The sequence below is a fragment of the Mustela nivalis genome (genome assembly GCF_964662115.1).
Source record: "Mustela nivalis genome assembly, chromosome: 14".
Classification (NCBI taxonomy): Eukaryota; Metazoa; Chordata; class Mammalia; order Carnivora; family Mustelidae; genus Mustela; species Mustela nivalis.
In genome coordinates, this window is record NC_139033.1 from 12,684,801 (window position 1) to 12,694,480 (window position 9,680).

Sequence of the window (9,680 nt, forward strand, 5' to 3'; positions counted from 1 at the left end):
GGCAACAAGCTTAAAACAAATATGGCGGCTACTCCTTTCAGCCTGGTGAAACTTAGCAGAGTTGACTGACTTTGTGTCGATCGTTGCACAGACAGATGGAACATTGCAACTGAGAAGTGTATCACAACAGAGAGGGACACACGGCTCTCGGGTATATAATGTGGGCCTGGAGAAGATGGGGTTGACCTGGGCTGGGCTTGAGGAGGGAAGAGCTGAGCGCTGCGGAAAGAAGAGGTCTTAGCTAAGCTGAGGGTAGGGGAAGTGTTCTCAGCAGAAAAAATAGCAGATGCGAAGGTCTCGTGATGGGGGAGCATATGAGCTAAAGGAACTGAAAGAAGGCCTAGTGACCCCAGTACAGTGAGCTGAGGACAGGGGCCCCGGGGAGAAATCAACTGGGAAAGTAAGTCAGCACTTTGGAAATTAAGTGGGCCACGTATATGGTAAAGCAGAAAAAGTGTGCAACCTAGGATCCAACAGTTCCAGTTCTAGGAACATTCTAGAAAAACAGCCACAAGGGCACCGGGAGGCATGAGCGAGGATGTCAGCCTGCGCTACATTATATGCAGTCTCAAAAAAATGGGAAACAACCCAACTGTTCGTCAACAGGAGAGTGGTAAAAATTGCAGAATATGTTTTCCTCAGATTCCTCAGGAAAGGCTGAATGAAGAGTTAACGTAGTGCTGGGATGCTTGGTTAAGTGTCTGCCTTCGGCTCAGGTCATGATCCCAGGGTCCTGGGATCGAGCCCCACATCGGGCTCCCGGCTCGGCAGGAAGCCTGCTTCTCCCTCTCCCTCTGCTGCTATGTGGTCTCTCTCTTGGCTCTCTCAAATAAGTAAAAATAAAACTTAAAAAAAAAAAATTAAAAATAGGGCAACCTGTTGGGACCCTTCTCACTCTTGACAGCCTTTTCTGTATCTTCACTTAATAAACTTCTGTTGATTTACTCACTCTGTGTTGTCTGAGAGATTCATTCTTCGACTCCATGAGACAAGAACCTAGCTGTCCCGCTTCGTCTCGGTGCAGAAACCTGGGATCACTTCCAGCGAAGGGTAAGTAAAAGTGGGCTCTTTTCTTTCCTGGGAGATGTCTCTCCCTTAGATGACCTTTTCTCTGAAACAGCAAAACTGGGCACCTGCTGGCCAATTAAAGGTGAATAGTGTGGCCACCAGGCTTAAGTCTCAGGTGACAGGCTTCTGGCCAAAGTTTGGTTAATCCCCCTTCCTCAAAAGAAGGGAATGTTGGCCTAACCCTACCCAGTTCTGCTTTCTGTGCATTGGCTTTTCTTCAATGGCTTGCTCCCACCTCAGGGACTTTGCCTGTAGTAGGGCCCTTCCAGTCTCTAGTAGTCAGTATTTAAATTCCCTGGTTAGCTTTCTATAAAAGACCAACCCTAAAGGCCCTCACTGGCAACCCTGTTGGGACCCCTCTCACCTTTGAGAGCTTCATCTGTATCTTCACTTAATAAACTTCTATTGTTTTACTCACACACACAAAAATAATAATAATAAAAATTTACAAATAAAAAATAAAGAAATATGGAACTTTACAAGGAGTCATCTTTTTTTTTTTTTTTTTAAGAATTTATTTATTTGGGGCACCTGGGTGGTTCAGTGGGTTAAAGCCTCTGCCTTCGGCTCAGGTCATGATCCCAGGGTCCTGGGATCGAGCCCCGCATCGGGCTCTCTGCTCAGCGGGGAGCCTGCTTCCTCCTGTCTGTCTGCCTGCCTTTCTGCCTACTTGTGATTTCTGTCTGTCAAATAAATAAATAAAATCTTTTTTTTTTTAAAGATTTTATTTATTTATTTGACAGAGAGAGATCACAGGCAGGCAGAGAGGCAGGCAGAGAGAGAGGAGGAAGCAGGCTCCCCGCTGAGCAGAGAGAGCCCGATGCAGGGCTCGATCCCAGGATCCTGAGATCATGACCTGAGCCGAAGGCAGAGGCTTTAACCCATTGAGCCACCCAGGCACCCCACTTAAATCATTTTTAAAAGATTTTTTTTATTCATTTTAGAGAGGGAGAGAGAACATATATACATAGGCAGGGGGTGGGACAGATGGAGAGGAAGAGAGAGAATCTTAAGCAGGCTCTATGCCCAGCACAGAGCCCAATGCAGAGTTCAGTGTCACCACCCTGAGATCATGACCTGAGCTGAAATCAAGAGTTGGATGGATGCTTAACCAACTGAGTCACCCAGGTGCCCTAAAGATTTTTTTTTTAAAGATTTTATTTATTTATTTGACAGATTGAGAGAGCACAGTAGGCAGAATGGGAGGGAGAGGGAAAAACAGGTTCCCCGCAGAACAGGGAGTACAACAAGGGGCTTGGGATCATGACCCCAACGGACGGTAGATGCTTAACCAGCTAAGCCACCCAGCTGCCCCTAAAGGTTTTATTTTTAAGTAATCTCTACACCGAGCATGGGGCTCGAACCCACAACCCCGAAATCAAGAGTCTAATGCTTTACTGACCAAGCCAGCCAGGCACCCCCATTTAGATAATTTTTATGGGTACGGTTCAGTGGCATTAGGCGCCTTCACTTTCACTTCGTTCTGCAACCATCACCACCTTCCAACTCTAGAACCTTTCCCTCAACCGTCTCAGTTAGCTTGGGCTCCTATTAACAAAATACATACACAGGGTGGCTTAAGCATCAGGCATTTTTTTTTAAAGATTTTATTAATTTATTTGACACAGAGAGACGGCGAGAGAGGGAACACAGCAGAGGGAGTGGGAGAGGGAGAAGCAGGCTCCCCACGGAGCAGGGAGCCCGAGGCGGGGCTCAATCCCAGGACCCCAGGATCACGACCTGAGCTGAAGGCAGATGCCCAACGACTGAGCCACCCAGGCGCCCCAGCATCAGGCATTTATTACACTTCCGGAGGCTGGGAAGTTCAAGGTCAAGGAGCTGGCAGTTGTGGTGTCAGGGAGGGCCCTCTTCCTCATAGATGGTCATCTCCTTTCTGTAACCTCATACGAGGAATGGGCACTATCTAGGGACCATTTTATAAGGGCACTGATCCCATCAAGAGGGTCCCACTCTCCTGGCCTCTAATGGGTTTTTGTTTTCTTTAATTTAAGAGAGAGAGAGAGCATGAGAGAAAGGACAAGAAGGAGAAGGGCAGAAGGAAAAGCAGACTCCCCGCTGAGCTGGGAGCCCGATGTGGGGCTTGATCTCAGGCCCCTGGCATCATGACCTGAGCCAAAGGCAGATGCTTAACTGACTGAGCCACCCAGGTGCCCCTCCTGACATCTAATGTAAACCCAGTCACTTCCCAAACGTTTCCACCTGCAAACACCATTACACTGGGAGTTAGGGCTTCAGCGTAATGAGTTTTGGGAAAACATATCCAGCCTATAACAATCACAGACAGAAATCCTGCACATAACCAGCAAACAACTCCCCCAAATTCCCTCTCCAGTTGGCCCCTGGCATCCACTATCCTATTCTCTGTCTCCATGAATATGCTACTCCAGGGATTTCAAATAAGTGGAATAAGACCATGTTTGTCCCATTGTGTCTGGCTTCTGTCACTTCAAATAATGCCTTCAGTGTTCTTTCATAGTATAGTGTGGGTCAGAATTGCCTTCCTTTTTAAGGCTTAATAATAATTCATAGTATGTATAGAGCACATTTTGTTTTTCTATTCATCTGCTGATTGGGGTTGTTTCTACCTTTTGGCTATTGTGAATAAAGCTTCTATAAAAGTGGTTAAGTTTTGTTTCTTACATCGCTCATGATGATAACATATAATCATTTTTAAACCATATATATGTTTATTTCCTATTTTTAAAGCTTAGAACTGCATAATATTCTTTTTTTAAAAGAGTTTATTTATTTGACAGAAATCACAAGTAGGCAGAGAGGCAGGCAGGGGTGCGGAGCGGGGAAAAGAGGGAGCCCGATGTGGGGCTCAATGCTGGGCTCGATCCCAGGATCCTGACATCATGACTTGAGCCGAAGGCAGAGGCTTAACCCACTGAGCCACCCAGGCACCCCAATTTATTACTTTTCATGACAATAACAAAAAAATTTAAAAAAAAAAAAACTCAGTTTTACTATGACAAACACTGTATTTGCCATATTTTACCAAGATAATTGGTACATTATTGAAGTTATATTTGTAATTGTTCTAAACAAACTGATCATTAAATATAATACCCCAATAGGGGTACCTGGGTGGCTCAGTTAGTTGAGCAAAATTTGACCCTTGGTTTCTGCTTGGGTCATGATCTTGGGGTCATGAGATTGAGCCGCACATTGGGGGTAAAGATTTCTTTTTAAAAAGGGGGGAGCTAAGGGACGCCTGGGTGGCTCAGTTGGTTAAGCAGCTGCCTTTGGCTCAGGTCATGATCCCAGCGTCCTGGGATCGAGTCCCGCATCGGGTTCCTTGCTCAGCGGGGAGCCTGCTTCTCCCTCTGCCTCTGCTGCCACTCTGCCTGCCTGTGTGCTCTCTCTCTCTCTCTCTCTCTGGCATATAAATAAATAAAATCTTTAAAAAAAAAAAGGGGGGGGGAGCTCAGGGTTGTCAGTTCGATCCCTCCATCTGGCATGCTGTCTGCTTAAAAACTAAAATCATAAAGGGGCACCTGGGTGGCTCAATTGGTTAAGCATCTGACTGTTGGCTTCCGCTTGGGTCACCATCTCAGAATTGTAGAATCAAGCCCCGCATCAGGCTCACACTGGGTGTAGAACCTGTTTGAGATTCTTTCTCTCTCCCTCTCTCTCTGCCCCTCTGCTTTCCCGCTTTCCCTCTCCAAAATAAATAAAATAATTAAAATTATAATTTTATGTTGTGTGTATTTTAAAACAAAAAAACAAAAAAGAGGGAAGGAAAGCGTCTGATCAGGCAAAGCCTCCTGACTGGTGAGCTATGGCGTCTTTAACAATTTCTACACATTGCCTGAATTTTTTTTTTTTTTTTTTGCCTGAATTTTTATAAGAATTGATTCCATAGAGGACGCCTGGCTCAGTCGGTTAAGCGTCTGCCTTCGGCTCCAGTCATGATCCTGGCGTCCTGTGATCGAGTCCCACATCCTGCTCCTTGTTTGGTGGGGAGCCTGCTTCTGCCTCTGTGCGCTGTTCTCCCTGCTTGTGCTCGCTCTCTTGTTCTCTCTCTGACAAATAAATAAATAAAATCTTAAAAAAGAAAGACTAGATTCCACAGAAGTCGAGTCAAAGAGCCATACCAAGGGAGGAGGACTAAATCCTTCATTTAAATCTGGAAAAGGCAGGCCAAATGGATGGTGGGCAGCCTGTGAGAGGCTCCGGGCTCCGGGCCAGCAGTGCAAGGGTTGGGATCCAGCTGTTGCCCTCTTGCCTGGCGTCTGAATGAAGGAGCAACTGCCGGTAGGGGAAACCTCAGTAATCAGCTAACAGGCGCTGACTGAGCATGCGCGGCCGGCCAGGTTCTTCCCAGGTGCCCAGGGGATGGAGAGGCAGGTGAGTGAGGGGCGAGTCTACCTGACCTTCAAAGAGCTGGTTCCCAGGTAAGAAGATAAGACTCTGAGAAAGGTACCTGCCAGTACAAGGTGATAAGGGGCCCCTCCGCGCTCTGAACACACCCACATTATTGCCTTATCTTTGTGTGTTAGAGTTATTTATTTACAGGCCATTTTAGCGGGAAGACTAGGGGCTCCGTGAGGACATTCATTGATTCTGTCATTTATTGAACGACTGTGTACCCACGCACTGATTTGAGGCAACTGGTATACAATAGATGTTTGATGACTGTACATTGCCTAGCATTCAGTAGACACTCAGTAAATGCTTTTTTTTTTTTAAAGATTTTATTTATTTATTTGACAGAGAGAGTTCACAAGCAGATGGAGAGGCAGGCAGAGAGGGAGATAGAAGGAAGCAGGCTCCCCGCTGAGCAGAGAGCCCGATGTGGGACTCGATCCCAAGACCCCAAGATCATGACCTGAGCCGAAGGCAGAGGCTTAATCCACTGAACCACCCAGGCGCCCCAGTAAATGCTTTTTTTTTTTTAACTGATTCTCATCTACTTTTTTTTTTTTAAAGATTTTATTTATTTGTTTATCTGACAGAGAGAGAAATCACAAGTAGGCAGAGAGGGGGAAGCAGGCTCCCCACTGAGCAGATAGCCCGATGCGGGGCTCAATCCCAGGACCCCAAGATCATGACCCAAGCCGAAGGTAGAGGCCCAACCCACTGAGCCACCCAGGCACCTCTCAGTAGATGCTTTTTGACTTGAATAAATAATGTGTGAATAAATAATTTTGCACCAGGCTTGGCACACAGCAGGTGTTCAATAAATGTTGAATCGCATGAAGGAAGGACTAGCACAGGGCCTTGTACACAGGAAGTATGCATTAAATGTTGCAACAGACACCTCCTCCCCCAGCCTGTCTGACCTACCTCCACTCTGAACCTGAATCCTGGGCACTGAAACCCAGAGACCAAATTGGATGTCCTACCCATCATGCATCCATTCATCCATTCAACAAGCATTTTTCAAGGATCTACAGTTTAACAGTCACTGGGGATGTATCAGTGCACAAGGAAAGGTAGTATTTTCCTCTCATTTGTTCACTTTTTTTTTTCTTTAAGATGTGATTTTTTTTTGACAGAGACACAGCGAGAGAGAGGGAACACAAGCAGGGGGGTTGGGAGAGGGAGAAGCAGCCCAATGTGGGGCTCAATCCCAGGACTCTGAGATCATGACTTGAGCTGAAGGCAGGCGCTTCGCAACTGAGCCACCCAGGCGCCCCTCATTTGCTCCCTTTCTGATGGGGGAGAAAGACAGTAAATAAGTGAATAAGTGTTTTTAAATAATTAATATCTCAATTATTAATAAAATCAATTAAATTAATTTAAAATTCATTAAAATTAATAGAAATTATTAATTTTAAATAATTAATATCATAAATAAATAATATCTATTTTTTAAAGGTAATAAGTAAACCCGGGTGACATTAAGGGAACCCAAGTGACATGAAGGACTGCCGGGAGGAGTGAGTGAGACAGATTAGTCAGGCAAAGACCTCTCTGAGAAGGTGACCCTGCAGCTAATGTGGGAAAGGGACAACGCAGCCAACCCCATGAAGGTCTGGGGGAAGAGCATTTAGGCAGAGGGCACGGCATGGGCAGAAGCACTGTGGCAAGAGTGGAGTTGGCCTGTGGAGAGAAGAGTGAAAAGCAAGTGGGCCAAGGGGCGGGGGGAAGGGGCTACATCAGACAAGGCATTCCCAGGAAGGGTGAAGAGCTTGGGTTTTACTCTTAACTCAGATGCAAAGCCACTGGAGGGCTTTAAGCAGTATGGTAGCCTGAATAACAAACTTCCAATGACCTCCACATCCTAATGCCTGGAGTTTGTGACTATGTTACTGCATATGGCAGAAGGGGCTTTGCAGATGTGATCAAGTCTGGGGTCTGGAGATGGGGAGATTATCCCAGATGATCCAGATGGACCCAGTGTAAACATAGGAATCCTGATCAGAGGCGGACAGAAGGGTCAGAGAGCAAAGGAGATGTGGCGACAGAAGAGACTGGATAAATGTACTTTTTTTTTTTTTAAGATTTTATTTATTTATTTGACAGAGAGAGTTCACAGTAGACAGAGAGGCAGGCAGAGAGAGAGAGAAGCAGGCTCCCTGCTGAGCAGAGATCCCGATGCGGGACTCGATCCCAGGATCCTGAGATCATGACCTGAGCCGAAGGCAGCGGCTTAACCCACTGAGCCACCCAGGTGCCCTGGACAAATGTACTTTGAAGAAGGAGGAAGGGGCCACAAACCAAGGAATCCAGGCAGCCACTAGACTCTGGAAAAGGCAGGCAGATGTGTTTCCCCTCGCAGAGCTTCCAGAAGGAACCAGCCCTGCCAGCACTGTCATCTTGGCCCCCTTGGGGCTTCTGATCTCCAGAACTGTGAGAGAATAAATCTGTATGTCTTTAAGCCACCAAAATTGTGGTAATTTGCTGCAGCAGCCGTAGGAAACTCATCTGCCAAACAAGGGCCGGGATCAGATTGGTTTTAGAAAGATTTTTCTGGTTGCTGTTACGGAATGGCTTTGGGAAGATCAAGAGACACCAGGCAGAGTAGGTCACTGTGGACTTCTGAGCCCGTGAAGGTGGGCACCCAGGAAAGATGAAATGGATGCCCTGGACAGGAGAGCTCAGGTTTTAAGATGTGAAGGGCTATGGTTTTCTGATGGATTAGAGGTGAGGGGGACAGGTACGGTCAAGGAAAGCAAGGACTTTTCACCCCCCAACTTCCCCACTCTCCCCGGGGCCTCACCGAACCACACTGCCCTGGACAGGCTGTTCCTGGGATACTGGGCATTTTTACATGATTAGGCTGGAACACTTCTGTGGGAAATAAATGCCTTCAGTCTAAAAGGCTTTTACAAGCCAGGGCAGGGGATTAAAGGCGGTCCGGCTGAGGAGAAATCCCAGGGTCAGGAGACAGCCGAGCATGGAGACTTTTAATCTAAACCTCAAACATTTTTATTTTTCACTCCCTGAACCCCGGGTGTCACTTTAAATACATGTTTGGCAACATCGGCTGTTCTATTTTTCTTTTTAATTACATAAAGAGCTCAGCCCCGGGCTGGGGGAGGCCCAGAAGGTTTGGCAGCCGTTGGAGGCAGAGACATCAGCTCAAAGTCAAGAGGGTTTGAAATCCTTTTGAAGGAAAGCGGGGACCAAACTCCCAACTCCCCTGAGCTCGGTGTGGTCAGCCCTGACTCAGGGTTTCTAAAAGGAGACGGACAGAGTCACCAGCTTAGAATGGAGAGAGGACAGATGGGCACATGTCCGAGATAAAAATATCCCCAGCACCGGGACTGTTCCCGTACCTTGAATTTATTCCCAGGCTTCTGTCATCTTTCCTTCTTGCATCCTCCGAGCAGAAAACGGCCAGCCCGTTTGTCCTGCCCATTTACAAGGTATGCCCTACCCTGTTGAGCTGGGGACTGGGCTCAACTGTTAACACGTGTTATAGGGTTCTAAGCACCCAACTAGCCTGTGCAGAGACAGTGCCATTATCCGCACTTTCTAGATGGGGAATCAGGTTCACGGAGATGAAACACAAGGCCCACTCCCTGGGGCTGAGCCTGGGCCTGTCTGCCCTTAACTTCATTCCTTGCCCTTCTTCTGCTTTGCCAACACAGCGAGCTGCCGGATCAACCGGCTTCCTGCACAGGTTGGCCCGCGGGAGGCAGTGAGAACAGCTTCGTGGATGGGAGGAAGGGAGAAGCCCTCTGCCCACGTCGGGTGACAGTGGCTGCATTTTCTGCGTCTCCTCTCCCGCGGACTATGAAGCCATTCCTTGGATAACAGATTCCCCTACTCCCGTGTCTATTTCTCCCAGCTGGATTCTCACCCATGTTCCGCCTTTCATCAATACTCACAGATTAGCCGATTCATTCATTGGGTGTGCAGTGAGACAGGCCTCTCTCATCGTGAACAGCACATCCAGCTTACGGAGCGCCGTGCTCACTGCCAGACAGACGGTCTTTCATGGAACGATCCTTTCTGCCAAGTCCTATTGCTGTTTGACAGACGGGACTCAGAGAGGTTGGGGTACTTCTGCAAAGCGGCACAGTCACACACTGGAGAAGCTGGGATTCAGATCCAGGTGTCCCCAGCTCTAACCTCTGTTGACATCTTGAACACACTTGCCTCTCCCTGACAAACCCATCAGAACCCAGCAACCT